The sequence below is a fragment of the Diabrotica virgifera genome, chromosome 2 (genome assembly GCF_917563875.1).
Source record: "Diabrotica virgifera virgifera chromosome 2, PGI_DIABVI_V3a".
Taxonomy (NCBI): Eukaryota; Metazoa; Arthropoda; class Insecta; order Coleoptera; family Chrysomelidae; genus Diabrotica; species Diabrotica virgifera.
Window position 1 is genome coordinate 112,341,764 of NC_065444.1, and position 16,335 is coordinate 112,358,098.

The window sequence follows — 16,335 nt, forward strand, 5'->3', positions numbered from 1 at the left end:
ACCATAAACATATTATATATCCGCTATAACTTTTCCCATGCGTCACGATTCATTTTCAAACAAATTAAGTCAAAACATAAAGTGAAACGTACGCCGATGTGTATAGTATATAGTATACAGTATACAAAATATATATACACATCGACGTTCGTTTCACTTAATGTGTTGACATAATTTGTTTGAAAATGAATAGTGACGCATGGGAAAGGTTATAGCGGACGAACAATAGCCATATAGTAAAACTATGTGACCTCACGGGTCGTCTGAACTATTTTAAATTACAGAAGATTTTAAATTCGTATTTTTAAGTTATTATGAGTTTTTGAAGCGTGAGATTTTGGAAATCTCATTTTTAAGCAAAACTGAACATGTAATAAAAAAAATGTGTAAGTTCCCTATTACATATTTCGATATCAGTTACAAATTGATACTACAATCAAAATAAAGATGCACAGAAATAAACAAACCAAGACAAGTTGAATGTTACGAGGAGCACTCCCAAATCATAATTTACAATGTATACAGGGTGTTGGTAAATAAGTATGAAAAACTTTAAGGTATAATTCTACATGAAAACATAATGGCAGTTTGCTCTATAAAAGTATGTCCGCAAATGCTTTGTTGCCGAGATACAGGGTGTTGAAATTTTTATTTCAAACTGCCAATTTTTTATTGCTCTAAGACCGGTTGAGATATGAAAATTAAATTTGGTGGATTTTAAGAGGTAGTTATTGTTTATTTCTAGTGCATCTTTATTGTGATTTAAGTATAATACAGTCCAGGGTTCTTTGTCTTCCACGCATGAAACTTAAGACAAAGCGTGACCAGACATCTCGCAACGCGACAGTTCGTAATCGGACAATTGGTAACGGACAATTCGTAACAGCGACAGTTCTTAACGGCGACAGTTCGTAACTATACAAATTCGTAACGGACAATTTGTAACGTCAAAATTTAATTCTTTTGTTTATCAATTTAACGAAAGAGTAGGTACCTGGATAAACAAGTTTAACACATTTTATATTTTGTGTTTCAGAATATATTAAAAGTTCTTAATATTTAAATACATACAAAGTTTTAACAATACATATTCTTAAAAGTTTATCCCTCTTATTATTTCTTAAATTTGCATATACCTAGGCAAAGTAATAATGAAGAAATTCGTGAAATCTTTAAGGCCATCGGTACATAATTCGCAAATATTTTACGGCTATCCCTACTTTTTCTGTCTTTACACGGCAAATTACGTGTAGTAAAATTCTCACTGGTATGGATATGTAAACTACTTGACAATGTTATCATTAACTTTAAAGATGGCTTTTGAATGTTCTTGGATAACTGTTACTTGTATAATTAATTGCTTTAATTTATTAATTCAGTTTATTAATATGATATTTTTTTACTAACTATATATTCAGTGATTGTAATAATTCATCTACTGTACAACAAAAACTAATAATCAATCGAGAAAAGAGGAAAAGTGATAAAGTGATTTTTTAATAATATATTGTTACTACGAAACGCTTACAATATTGAACATCTTTAACAACAAAATACTTGAATCACTGAATATATCCTGGTGTATTCTCTGCTTGGATCTTCCATAAATAATAAACAATAAATACCTTTTTATTAAAAAAATAAAATAAAAATTCCATTTTTATTCAGTTGCAATGCGAAGGCAAAACAATCTTATTTTTCACTTAGAATACGGAGCGCAGTCCAGCACTCTGAATCGACGATTTTCGACTCTTGTTGGAGTCTCACCGGAGAGAACATAGGCCTGCTACTCCAGACTCTAAGTGACGAACACCGAGAGTTTATCCCTCACACCGCAACTGCCGTGAATGGACTAGGTGACTAGCGTCATCTGGCAATTGAAAGATGAAGTAGTTTTCAATCCTAATAGCAATATTAATAATATTTAAAAATATTAAAATATTACTAAAAGATTTTTAAATTGAAAACTTATTGGTCCATTTCCTTGGTAACACCTCCATGGCTTCTAAAATTTACAAGCCAGATGGATGCTTAAGCGAAGTAGACAAGAGGGATTTCAAAAAACTATTATAGTATAAAAAATTACTTCACTTTTTATTAAGTTCACGTCTTAAATCAATTATTTATCAAATACACTATCAATATTATTTAATCAACAACTCAAAATATTCCCAATGCCATGTCAAATATTTAAAATTGTCACTGTCTGACTGACAATATTCTATTCAACTTAGTGCGTTGCCAAGGGCGGATCCAGAGAGGGGGCCATGGCCCCCTCCGAGAATTAAAAAAAATATAAACTTAAATATTTGCAGTTATGTTTTTAGTTTCAAACATATATATATATATATATATATATATATATATATATATATATATATATATATATATATTTAGCATCTTATGACGTCCCCCCATGTTAAACCGTAGTCTCTCGTGGCTTCCAGGTCTTCGTGAACTCCGATATACGGTTGCCACGAGGACTTTCCCTAAAATGTATCGCAAATGAAAGGTACCACTTCCTACAATGCTTACACAAAATATTGGCCGGACGTCCTCAGTCACGTTATCTGTATAATAATATACACATTACTTGGAGCAATTGCCGTCAGGCGCGCCATGTTCGCTTGCTGTATATCTAAAATCACTTTAACGGTTTTGATGGCATCCAAATATATATTTATTCAGTTTGCGGTTGTAGTGGTCTCCGTATATTTGAGTTTATGTCCTCATGGCTTCCACTGCGCTGTTGTCACCTCAAATGTTGGAATTTAGATTTCGGATATTTTTATAATTGATTATTGTAGTATGTTGAAAAAAATATTGTTGTGATATATTAATGATATTTTTTTGTATAATTAACAATGTATTTTTTTTCACTGCAAAAATAAAAAATTAAAAAGTATGTTCATTAAAATTGATGAATTTATCATAACCAGTTGCCGAATCTGCTGGTCTAATTGCTCAATTGTAACATATTATAGAAGTGTTAAAATTGAATTCTTAATTTTTTATTACAAAACTTTTACCTCGACAGCGTAGGGTACAAGAGGACGGCTTAAGTAAAGTAAGTACAAAATTTTTAATAATATAATTTGTTCAACTAATAGGTGCAAAGGTGTCTGGAAAATAATAAAAATGTTTAAAACATTGCTTACTTATTTCATACACTCAATGTATTTTTTTATGTAAGGATATAGAAAATAATATTTTGAAAAATATTTAAAATATAGTAGTAAGTCTTAAATTTCACATTACATAAAGTAGTTAAGTCTGCTAGTCTACAAAATTAAAAACAAATAGAAAACATACTTAAAAAAAATTAAAGCACTCATGCTATACCAAACGAACTACATTCTTACATATTTTAAAAAGAAAAATCTTTAATTTTGCCCAACCCGACTAAACTATCGGCAGGTAAAAAGTCTGCAATATGCGGGGGCCCTACTGTTGAAATAGATTAGAAAATTAAAATAAACTTATCTACCATTATGAAATTCTAATTTGACACAAAAAACTGTATCCTGGATTAAGAACAAGTGTGTAGAATACTCTCGTGAATTAAGAAGCGTTTCTACTGTAGGGTGACCATATCATAAATTTGAAAAAAACGGGACACATCCAAGCAGCAGTAGCGCACCTATAATTTTTCTCTGGGGGGAAGGGGGTTGGCTTGGGCGTCGAAATTTTTTCTATATTTTGTGAAAGACAAGTTACATTTTCCTGCTATTATTTATATATTTTTCATATGCCCTGGGGGAAAGGGGGTTTAACTCCCAAACCACCCCCCTGGGTGCGCTACTGCCAAGAAGGGTTTGGAGCGATAATACACAAACAGGGATTGAAACACCGTCTTTTAGCTAATTTGGAACCTATAAATCCTTTTCAATTTTAAATGTGTAATTTACGTACGATCAAGACTGCGAAACGCAGAAAACTAAAAAACTACGCTAGAATGACGTGGATAAACAACCAATCCGTCAAAACAAAACAGGGAAGAATAAAAAATAGCGAGAAACACAGCAAACTCAACAAATAAAAAGAAGAAAAATGACGGGTTTCGCTGGAGGACATTAAAAAAGACAGAAAACCATCAAATATAACAATTTTACAAAAAAGTCAGATAAAAAAATACGTCCAGCATTAAAACAAGAGTACTAAAAAACAAAAAAAAAAAGAGAAACCCTGTTTGAAGACAAACAGATCAGCAGAATATGAGAAGAATATTACGAAAAAATGCTATTCGGTATGAAGGAAACAGATGAAGAAGAACAAGATAACAACGAAGTATAAATTTTCACAGAAGAAAACGTACAAAAACAAATATTAAAAACATAGAAAACGGAAAAGCAGCAGAAGAAAATGAAATAACAGTGGAAAAAAATACAGAGGAAGAGAATTACATAAGGAAATAAACCAGCTAATACAACAAAAAATATGAACAAAACAGACTACCAGCCGATTGGAACGCAGATATTATAGTAGGTACCTATATACAGTAAAACCCCGCAAATCCTAACTAATTGGGGGGACAGCCTGTTCGGATTCCGAAAAGGTCGGATTATCCGAAAGTTAGCCTAACTAATAATTGAAAGTTTACTTTGTCGTTGATTTTGAGTCGCTGTGCCTGTCTCTCTCCCTCTTCCACCCATCTCAGATTGATGTCACTGATGCAGAGCTAGTGTCATCATTTGTGCTTAGTCGTTAACTCCATGGCTTGATTTCTAATTTGAATAAGCTCCATTTTCCCCCGTTCCCCTATACAAGATGGATCAGAAAACTAAGAAGAAAGTGTAATTACAGAATGGATTGAAGCTGACGACAAAGGGAGCGAAGAATTTACGGATGAATACATTGTAGACTTAGTTCAACCTCAAGGCAACCCTAATGACTAATGAAGATGAAGAAAGCGAGGAAGAAGTTTCCCTGTCATATTGAGTGTCACACGCAGATGCCACTAAAGCTCTGGGTGTGGCTCTACGTTACGTGGAGCATAACTCTGCTGCATTACCAGTAGATGTAATGTTTATGTGTAAATAGAATTAGAATTAAACAATGGTTTCGAATTCACCTGTATAAGTTGCAAGTTGGGAGGGTCAGGTAGTAAAAAAGTTATGAATTGGCCGGTGTACATTTTGATTTGAAAAAGTTTGTCATTAAGAGTTACGAGTTGGCGCGTGTCCATTGGAAGAAGGAGAATGTCACGGTTAAAGAATTTAAGGGACTGGTTTAGATGCAGTTCTATAGAACTCTTTAGAGCAGAGGTGGATAGATTAAAGATAGTGATGATGATATCCAACCACCGATTAGGAGACGGCACTTGAAGAAGAAGAAGATATTAGATTTTACTGATTATGCCGCCCCCTTGTGATGCCGCCTGATGCGGCTGCCTCACCGCATCATAGAACGGCACGGCCCTGAAAATTACAGTCTTTTCGTTTAAGTCGCTACAGGTAAAAATAAGTAATTAAATATCTTATATCAGATAGAGTATTCATTTTTAGTAGATGAACAAAGGTTTAAAATGGCAGTTTTTGAATTTTGGTACGATTATTTGTTGTTTCGGAAGTTGCAAAAATAAACTTTTGCAAAAATAAACTTAAGACTGATATTACATGAAAAATTGGGTCAAACAGTCCATGTCCAGTCCAGATATAACAAAAAATTTCAAGGTGATTCGTCAATTAGTTTACATTTTATTCAATTTGTTTAATAAAAAATTCTTTTCTTTGCAATGATAAAGCATGCTTTTCTTCATAAAATAATAATGATACAGCAATTTTGTGGAAACTACATGAAAAAAGAATACTTATGTTTTCAAAGTTTTTAAAAAAATAATAAAAACTCATTTTTATCATTCCGAAAATATTTTAGTAGAGTCATTTTTGGCTTATAAACAATTTGAATAACTTTGTTAGTATTGACTGCAAACTAAATTAATCGACTAAGGGATGGAAAAAACCTACCGATTATAACCTAAACCCAGTTTTTTTAATTCGAAACAACCGGTTTTACCGGTTTTTTTTTTGTCCCGGTTATAACCGGTTTTTTTCTTTTTAAAGTAATAACCATTGAAAAACCGAATAAGTTGCCTGTGGAAAAAAATTAATTTAGAGAAAAATGAAGAAATTTCTATATATTTTCGATCTTAATCATATAAAATTATAAATAATAAATGCGAAGTAATTAACCCAAACAACCATAATTCAACTTTTATTTACTAATAGAGAACTGGACGAAAGTGTCACATCAGCTTTTATGAAACAATTTTGAGAATAGTTATTTAGATTAATAAATATTTCAAAGACTGGTGAAATGGTGCATGTGATGATAATATTTACATAAAAGTATGTGATCTGCTTGAAATCGATATTCCAACCATCATCAGCTAAAAAGTTGTTTATACTTGAGTACTTGAGACTTGAGACTCTTGTATAATGTGAATACCGAAATACGATTAGGAATCTCCATTATGTAATTTTTAAACAATAAATAATTTAGTCCTGTCGCCAGGGGGGGTACAACGGCCTCCTTAATTCAGATGGACTTACTCAAGTTTTTTTTATATATTTTGACCCGCAGAATACGAATTTTTTGGGTAACAGTTGATCCGGATGTCGATAAGATTGTTATAGACAAAGAACTTGAGGAATTACATAACAGCGATTTCTCGCAAAACAAAACATCTTTTTGTATTTTTTGGGTCATTTTAAGCAAAAAATATTACTACAAGTTTTTTCGTAGAATGCATAGTTTTCGAGATAACCGCGGTTGAACTTTCAAAAAATCGAAAAATTGTAAATTTTAAACCCGAATAACTTTTGATTAAAAAATAAAGTAGCAATTCTGCTTACCGCATTTGAAAGTTGAAGTCAAATTATATCGGTTTTGATTATTTGCATTGCTAAAAATTTATTATTTTATTGTTAAAGAAAGCTGTAAACTGTAGTAAACACCTAGTATGTGAGTGATGTTTTCTATGATTTCTCATTTAAAATCGAACGAGTAGGTAGAGTAGCTACAAGTGCAAGCGAGGCAATTTCTACGTAGCATGCGTTAAAACGCATGTATTAGGCACGGGAAACCTATGTGTTTATAGATTAGTTTAACAATAAAAAAATTAATTTGTAGCAATGCAAATAATCAAAACCGATATAATTTGACTTAAACTTTCAAATGCGGTAAGCAGAATTGCTACTTTATTTTTTAATCAAAAGTTATTCGGGTTCAAAAATTGCAATTTTTCGATTTTTTGAAAGTTCAACCGCGGTTATCTCGAAAACTATGCATTCTACGAAAAAACTTGTAGGAATATTTTTTGCTTATAATGACCCAAAAAATACAAAAATATGTTTTGTTTTGCGAGAAATCACTGTTATGTAATTCCTCAAGTTCTTTGTCTATAACAATCTTATCGACATCCGGATCAACTGTTACCCAAAAAATTCGTATTCTACGGGTCAAAATATATAAAAAAAACTTGGGTAAGTCCATCTGAATTAAGGAGGCCGTTGTACCCCCCCTGGCGACAGGACTAATTCTTACGAAATAAATGGTAGGTATTATACAAACGTATTAAAAAATATTACCTACTGAAATTTTTTGATGGCAATAGTGAAGTAAATACTGAATTGGTTTATCGAATTTATTTTGTAAAATACCTATAAGTCATTTGGACATTTTTTAAAACTTGATAGATCCAAGGGACATTTTGATAGATCGATAGGATCATCACTTTTGGGAATATCCCAATTATTGACAACGCAATATACGCCGACGCCGTCTACAACGAGCGACGAATCAGAGATTGGGGTACTCTGGCCCATTTTTAGGGTAACTTGAAAGCGCCTGGGAAAATTTTTATAGGTTGAATTGGTTGGGGAATTTTTCGGGAGGAAAATTGAGCAAACTAAAGTGCAATATAAATGTAACATTATAACTTATTGAGTATTTGCTTTTGATTAAAAAAAACCGAAAACCTGTTTTTGGAACAACCGATTTTTTGACCGGTTATAACCGCCAGGTTAAACCGTAAGTTAAAAAAACCGGTATAACCAAAAACCGGTTTTTTGTTCAACAAGCGCCATCCCTAGACTTTAGGATTTAAAAAGCTGGTACTTTTACATTATTATTATATTATCGGTTTATAACGTTCTTCGTCTTCCGATACCCGTTCGCCATTCCTCTCTGTCCGTACATTGATCTACTTGCAGACCTCTTTCATCCATGGCTTTGTTTATTCCTGCCTGCCAACTTTTCCTCGGTCTACCTCATCTTCTTCTATCTTGCAGTTTCCATTTTTGCCCTTGTTTTGGGATTCTGTCTTCATGCATTCTTTATACGTGACCAAACCATCGTAGTTGTATTTCGTTGGTTTCGTCATTTATTGTATGTGTGACCTTCATTATTTCTCGTATCCGTTCATTGGTGACATGTTCTCTTCTTGATCTTCTTGCAGCCCTTCTCCAGAAATCCATTTCGGTGACCTCTAACATTCGTTTTGATTTTTCCTTCATATGCCATACTTCGCAGCTGTATGTTATAATGCTTTTCACTACGGCGTTAGAGATCTTTTTCTTGTTTTGCTTGTTTACCTGCTTGTCCCAGAGTACTGAGTTTAGGAGCCTAATTGCTTTCCTGCCCTGAGTGTTTCGTTCTTTAACGGCTTCGTCTAGTGTTCCATCATTCGTGATTTTCATATTCATACCCAGGTATTTATATTCGTTACATTTACTGATTGTTTCTCCTCCTTCTATAGTCGAGGAAATGAAGCATTTTGACTCGCAATTTTTTCGTCCAGCATGGATTTACTTGAAATTTTCACAGAAGGTAGGGCGTAGGGAATAGGCCAAGGATCATTTTCTATATCATGCCGCTGTACGCTAAAACCTTGGGGTGGTTGCCACCCCATCTCGGGGACGGGAAATTTTTATTGCATTTTAACCATGTAAATCGATGTAAAAAGTAATTCTAAGAAAGAAATGTTTTTTACATTTTCTTCGTAAAACTAATATTTTTCGAGTTATTCGCGCTTGAAAGTAACAGTTTTTCGACGAAAAAATCGACTTTTTTAGAGGGTTTTTTGAGAATACCTCGAAAAATATGCCTTTTATCAAAAAATACTGTAGATATGAAAAATTTATCTTTTAGTAACACAAATTACCCCTGTAGTTATCACATTGTTTTCGATGTGTACTTTTACATAAATGTTAAAAAAAACTTTTACCTTGATTAATTACGGTCAAAGTTAGGCACTTTTTTTTATTTAATTCACAGCTAGTTTCTTTATAACAATTAAGAAACCTAACTAGCGCTATTTTAAAGTTCAAGGTATGTATATAGTTTATGTGTAAAAGTTTGAGTAAACTGGAACAGAGTTGTTAATATATCTTTAAAAATGACGTCCTAACGAAATCGACTCGTGGTCTGTGGAGCGGAATTATTAAAATCCGTGCACTCAAAAAATGAAATTACCTTTTCAAAGATATGTTGCGCTTAATATCTCCGGAGTTTGTTGATGGACTTTGATCATTATTTTTTTAATTTATATATACCTGTAGTTTTGTAGAGTATGTTATGTACACATATACCCACCTAACAATACAAAATGTTATGTATACATATACAAGTATATGTATACATATATAATTTCATAAAAATCGTTCAAGCGGTATCGGAGGATTATGGCAACTAACATTACGACAGGAGAATTTTATAGATGTAAATAAATAGATAACTATTAAAAAATAGGGGTTGGTGGTAGAAAGGTGAAAATTAAGGGTTGTATATATTTTTAATGGTACATAATATAAAATGAAGGTAGACAATTTTCTCCAAAACAATAAAAAAGTGGCAGGGGGCAACCCCCCTTATAACGTATGAGTGTAAATAATAGATTACCACCTATTTTCAGTCCTACATAATATACGTGTAAAATTTCATAGAAATCGGTCAAGCCGTTTCGGAGGAATATGATAACTTACACTGTTACAGGAGAATTTTATGTACATAGAAGTAATTGTGAATTAAATAAGTAATAAAAGTGGCTAACTTTGCTCGTAATTAACCTAGGCGAAAAGTTTTTTTTTGAAAATTCGTGTAAAATATCAGCTTTTCAAATCCCAACACAGATTTAGTCAATATGTTAATATGGTTATTAAAATCGTTTAGAAGCCAAAAATGATTCTACTTTCGTAAAATGTTTTCAGAATGCTAAAAATGACTTCTTATTGATTTTTTAAATAAGTTAAAAATATAAGTATTCTTCTTTCCTGTGGTTTCCACAGAATTGCTGTATTATTATAATTTTCTGAACAATAACATTGCAAAAAAAGCTCTTTGTGATAAACAAATCGAATAAAATTTAAACTAATTGACAAATCGTCTTCAAATTTATTGTGCATTATGGACTGTTTGACTCAACATTTCATGCAATATCAAAGTCTTAATTTCATTTTTATAACAATTTTTTTATGTTATAACAATTTTTTTATTTTCGAAATTTAGTTTTATTTTGCAATTTCCGAAGTAACAAATAATCGGATCAAAATTTAAAAAATTTTAAACCTTTGCTTATCTACTAAAAGGTGAATAATCTAAATAAGATATTTAATTACCTTATTTTTACCTGTAGCGATTTAAACGAAAAACTGTCATATTTGACCCTTATTTGTTAATTACTAAAATTCTCGTCCGAACTGTGACGGGCGTTGTTGTATTTATAATGTAATAGGTATCCAAAAACTGTAATAGGTATAACTCCAAAAAACCCATTTGCAACCTGGCTGGTCAAGTGTCCCGACAAAAAACCTTATTTTTCTGGACTATTGCAACTAAGAGAAGAAAGAAAGAAACTTAAAAAAAATGTTACAAAAAGAAGCAACCGAAGAAGGAAAAAGCAGTAGAAAGGAAATACAAAGAAAAAATATAGCGGTTAAAAAGCAAGACAGGAAAGACAAAAGATACTATGTATATGATATGGTAAAAATGTCAGAAAAAGCTGCGCAAGAAAACGACCTGAAGATACAGTACAATATCATCCGAAATTTGACAGGAAAAACACTAAACAGTAATAAACAAATCAAAGATAAACAAGGAAATATAATTAAATCAGAACATAAAATAATACAAAGATGAAAACAACACTGCGAGGAAATATACTCCAAACACCAGATATAGACGAAGATAACGTAATACAGGAAATAAACATTAGAACAATTGAAATTACGAAAGAAGAAATACAAAACACACTGAATCAACTAAAAAAATGGCAAAGCCGCTGAAAGCGACAACCTACCGATAAATTTAATAAAGGCGGGCGCAAACAAATTAGTAGAAATGTTACACAAACTCAAGATATGGGCCGACCAGGAGCTCCCACAGAAATGGAACGAGGGTGTAACCATTAAGACACCAAAAAAGGGCGATTTAAATAAATGCGAGAATTGGCGAGCAATAACACTGTTAAGTGCCACATTCAAAATAATGTCAAATATCATATTGAATAGACTGAAGCCAGAAATAGACAAGAAACTAAGACTAAGAAGCAACCAAGAAGGCTTTCGCGCAAAACGCTCCACTATCGACCACATTTGTACTCTATCAGCACCTCTGTATCTTGTACCTGTACCGCTGTATCTCCTGTACTCTATAATTATCTTGGAACAAGCTAGTGAATGGCAAAAAAATATAAACATAATGTTTACTTTGACTTTGACTTTGAAAAGGCATTCGATAGTATAAACAGAGAACAAATGTGGAAGATTCTAAAACTATATGGACTACCGATAAAATACATCAACTTAATCAGACTATTTGACAAGAAATATACAGCCAGACTAGAACATGCGGGAAAAATGGTAGTAGATGTAGTTATACAAAGCGGAGTTAAGCAAGGATGTGTGCTATCCCCGACATTATTTCTAATAATAACGGACTGGATCATGCAGAAAGTAAGCAATAATAAAACAGGTATTAGATTGAAATTGCATGACTAGTTGGAGGATTTGTAGTTCCCAGATGACATTTTTCCCCTAACCGAACATAGCAGCCATAAGCAAAAGAAGCTTGCAAAATACTCCAGGGTAATGGGCCTGAAGATAAAGACAAAAAAAAACAAAACTTAAAAAACAGCAACCAAGAAACTAAAATTAAAGTACAAGGAAGACAAATACAGGAGGTAGATAACTTTACATATTATCTGGGATCAACCATGGAAAAAAAGGCGCTAGTAGATCAGATGTAGAAAAAAGGATAGTAAAGGCACAATATGCACTCATTATATATTCATAATGCATTAAGGAAAATCTTGAACACACGCGATATATCAGAATTAACCAAAATCAAAATATTTACAGGAAGAGACAGGAAGAAACAACTAGCAAAAAATTAAAAACCTTTATAAATAAATCGTTGACGAAAATCCTAAAAATATACTGGCCAGATAAAATAAAAAACATAGATCTACGGAGAAGAACAAAACAAGGAGAAAATAACAGTCACGATTAAAAATAGGAAATGGAAATGAATTACACGGACTCTGAGGAAGGATCGAATTAATATAACCAAACAAGCACTCGAATACCAACCAGACGAAATAAGAAGAAGAGGAAGACCTGATAATAGCTGGAGAAGAACTGTAATAAGAGATCATGAAAGAATTGGCCTGAGATGGAGAGAAGTCAAACAGAGAGCGAGAAACAGAGAGCAATGGAAAATACTTGTATAGCAAATTTCGAAAGAATAAAACAGATAAGGATGCGCTGGGAAGGGATTACAGGAAGAGAGAGAGAGAGAGAGAGAGAGAGAGAGAAACAGTACCGATTATTATCAAAATAAAATTTAATAATATACCTAACCTAACTTATCGAAAGGCTCATCAAACAATTATTAACTTTAAAAAATAAAAATTTGTCAAGGGTATATAGTGGTATTGTTAATTATATTACAATACAGTGCTAGTCAAAAGTCCGTACCCCCCCTTTTATCTTTTGAACGGTTATAACAATGATAGTGAAATTTGGAGGGAGGAAATAAACGGATGTAAGCTTCTTAACTAGTCATGACAGGTGACGTAATAGTGACAAATGACGTTACAGAGCCACTGTGACCGATAATTTTAAATGGGACCTTATGGCAAGTGATACCTCGTTTGAAAGGTATTGAAAATACCTATTCAGTCATACTAATTTTGTTTGGGTTTAAGCTAATTTTGACGAATAAATGAAATAAATATAAAATTGTAGTTTCGCATTTAATTAATAAAAATTCAAAATTCCGCGTATGATTACTTGTCAAAAAGTTTGACGTTGACGTAAAAACTATTAGAGAATTGAAAAACGTCAACTTTTTTGACAAAAAAACCATAGGCGGACATTTGAATTTTTATCAATTAAATGCGAAATACAATATTATATTTATTTAATTTATTCACCAAAATTAAAATCAACTGAAACTCAAAAAAATTAATATGACTGAATAGGTATTTTGAATACCTTTCAAACGAGGTATCACTTGCCATAAGGTCCCATTTAAAATTATCGGTCAGAGTGGCTCTGTAACGTCATCTGTCACTATTACGTCAACTGTCATAATTAGTTAAGAAGCTTATTTCCGTTTATTTCCTCCCTCCAAATTTCACTATTATAGGTATAACCGTTCAAAAGATAAGAGGGGGGGTACAGACTTTTGACTAGCACTGTATAACTTATTCCATCGAAATCTTCCGAAATCCATAATCTTCTTCCATCGAAATAAAATAGAAAATCTAAAAGTTTAGAAAATACATCATTCATAACTACACCCAAGAAATAAGTTTTTCTAACCTGATTTAAGAGTATAAAAAAACGAAAACAAACAATTTACAGCAAATCCTTATCGTATATCCGAGCAAAACCACCTAATTGGCAAAAGTTATAAATAGAATTTGTCTGGGTTCTACAACTAAATTTGCACTTAAACACGACCAAGGTTAAATATTTTACTTGATATTATAAGTACGTTGTTGCCAGTATAACGGATGCCAAAGCGAGCGCTAACTGTATGAAATTATTCTTGTTAATATACACGCTGTATATTGATCGGAAGTCACGAAGAGTCAAAACTATACAGAAGCCACGAGGGACGCAAATACAATATATATATATATATATATATATATATATATATATATATATATATATATATATATATATATATATATATATATATGTACAAAACAAAGGATAAATATGTCTTCTGGACTAGAATTGAACAAAAGCGGTAACGGAAGCTTCAAGATTGCCATATAGGATGTTTTGTAAATCAAAATGTTGATAATTTTACAAAGTGCCAATTGTTAGAACGACCTTGGCAGCAATCAAAATGATATCAATTTCTATATTCTGTACACACAAAGAATGAAAAAGATAAAAAAGTGTGGTCACCATAAAGGAATGACAGCCCAAAGCCTTGTCACGAAACCTTCATATTTCGCCAGACTCATGGGCACAGACGGAGTGCCCATACAAACTCGTTAAAAAAAAAATTATATCACAAGGATTGCGTTCAGGTTGGGCTGGATTTTTTACAAAGTTATCGCAACCCGCAAATGTCAGTTATTAACCCGATATACTCTCAGAGGTCTAAACAGATACAAGAAAATAGGAGAAAGACTACGACCAATATTATAGTCTATAGTGTTCTTAGGTCGACAAAATAATCCTCTAAGAGGATATCGTGATGACGGCCTTCTGCTTCTGGACGAAAATGCTGGACCTATCAATGAGGGAAATTTCAGGGAACTGTTGAGGAATAAAATCGCATCAGGAGATACACCTCTCCACAGCATCTTTCCGAGCAACATACACATATTGTGGTGAAGAAATAATTGAACAAAATTTGTTATTTAATAATGAATCAGGTTCAAAGTTCAAATTGTTACTCTGTCATATTTCACGAAACCACCGACGTATCCCACATGGAACAGCTTTCTCTAAATTTGAGATACATACACAATAACAACATTCGTGAAGACTTTGTCAAGTTCATTGACGCTTATGAGAACATAAAAATACTTAGTGAAAATCAAGAAAGAGGGGAAGAACTACGCCTGACAGAAGAAGCCTTGGGAAAAATAGTACTAAACTTGTTGAAAGAACTGCACTTGGATCCGAAGAAATGCGTAGGAATCGGTACTGACTTTAATAATACTTTAATAGCGAATAAATTTTGAATGTCTTTATGGTACTCAAAAGTGTGTGAAAATTGCCTTAAAATTCACCGTTTTAGACCTAATTTAAAAAAAAAATTCTCCAGTCCCCCAGTACTTCCCTCCCCAAAAAAAGACCATGGCCCCCACCGAAAATCGGTCCTGGATCCGCCCTTGTGCGTTGCGTTGTATGACAAAGCTAGATTTGCAAAATATTACCACGGATATTGTGTTCATTTTTTTAGAATCCTGAAAAAACCAATAAATATTTTTGAAAAATTTAAACGCAGAGTGAAAGACTAAATTATTACCGAGGGCCAAAAGTCCCTTAGAATAAATAAAAAGTTTATTTTGAATGAGATATTTGAAATTAAAAATCACACTAAATTTTCTCTTAGTTTTTCACCACTGTAACTTATTAAAATAAACATTATAGATGTTCTCAGGGACTTTCGGCCCTCGCTAATAACGTAATCTTTCATTATGCGTTTAAATTTTTCAAAAATACTTATTAGTTTTCTCAGGATTCGAAAAAAAATGAATCCCATTTGAATAGCATTGGAGCAGAAACTACGTACCCATCCCCTTAAGCTTAAGCCAACAACCTTCTTTAGACATTCCCAACTTTCTAAGTAAACATTTTTCTAAATAAAGTATTTTTTCTACAACCGTGTTAAAAATGCAATTTTTAGCACTCCATACGAGCGTTAAAAATGCTACTTTAAGGCACTAGTGCTTTAAAAATTTTAAGGCACTGCAGTTCGTATTGACCGTATAGACAATTTTGATGTAATGTCAAAAAAATATAAAAATGGAATTTCAGTCAAATTCAAGTAAAAGTTTTTGTAGATATTGTCCTGTAATTACGTTGGTAGAAAAAATATTGTATGATATGCTTATAGATATACTTATAAAAAGTACATTTTTAAGGCACTCATGTGAATGCATGCCTTAAACGTGTACTTTTAACACTTATATCATAAATAACTATTATTTAAATAATTTTTGTTTGCGTGTTTAAATACTTTTATTATATTCTGAAACACGAAATATGAAATGCCTTAAAATGTTTACCTTGATACTGATTCGTTAAATTGATAAACATAGTTTCATTTTTATAAGTGTAATAACAGTTAGTTTCCACGTTA

General features: G+C 32.3%; 1 protein-coding gene across 7 annotated transcripts in view; it reads right to left on the bottom strand.

The window, feature by feature from the left end:
• Nucleotides 1-16,335, bottom strand: part of LOC126880180 (RNA-binding protein 26) — a 153,439-nt gene that overhangs the window by 26,458 nt on the left and 110,646 nt on the right. The window lies entirely within an intron of this gene.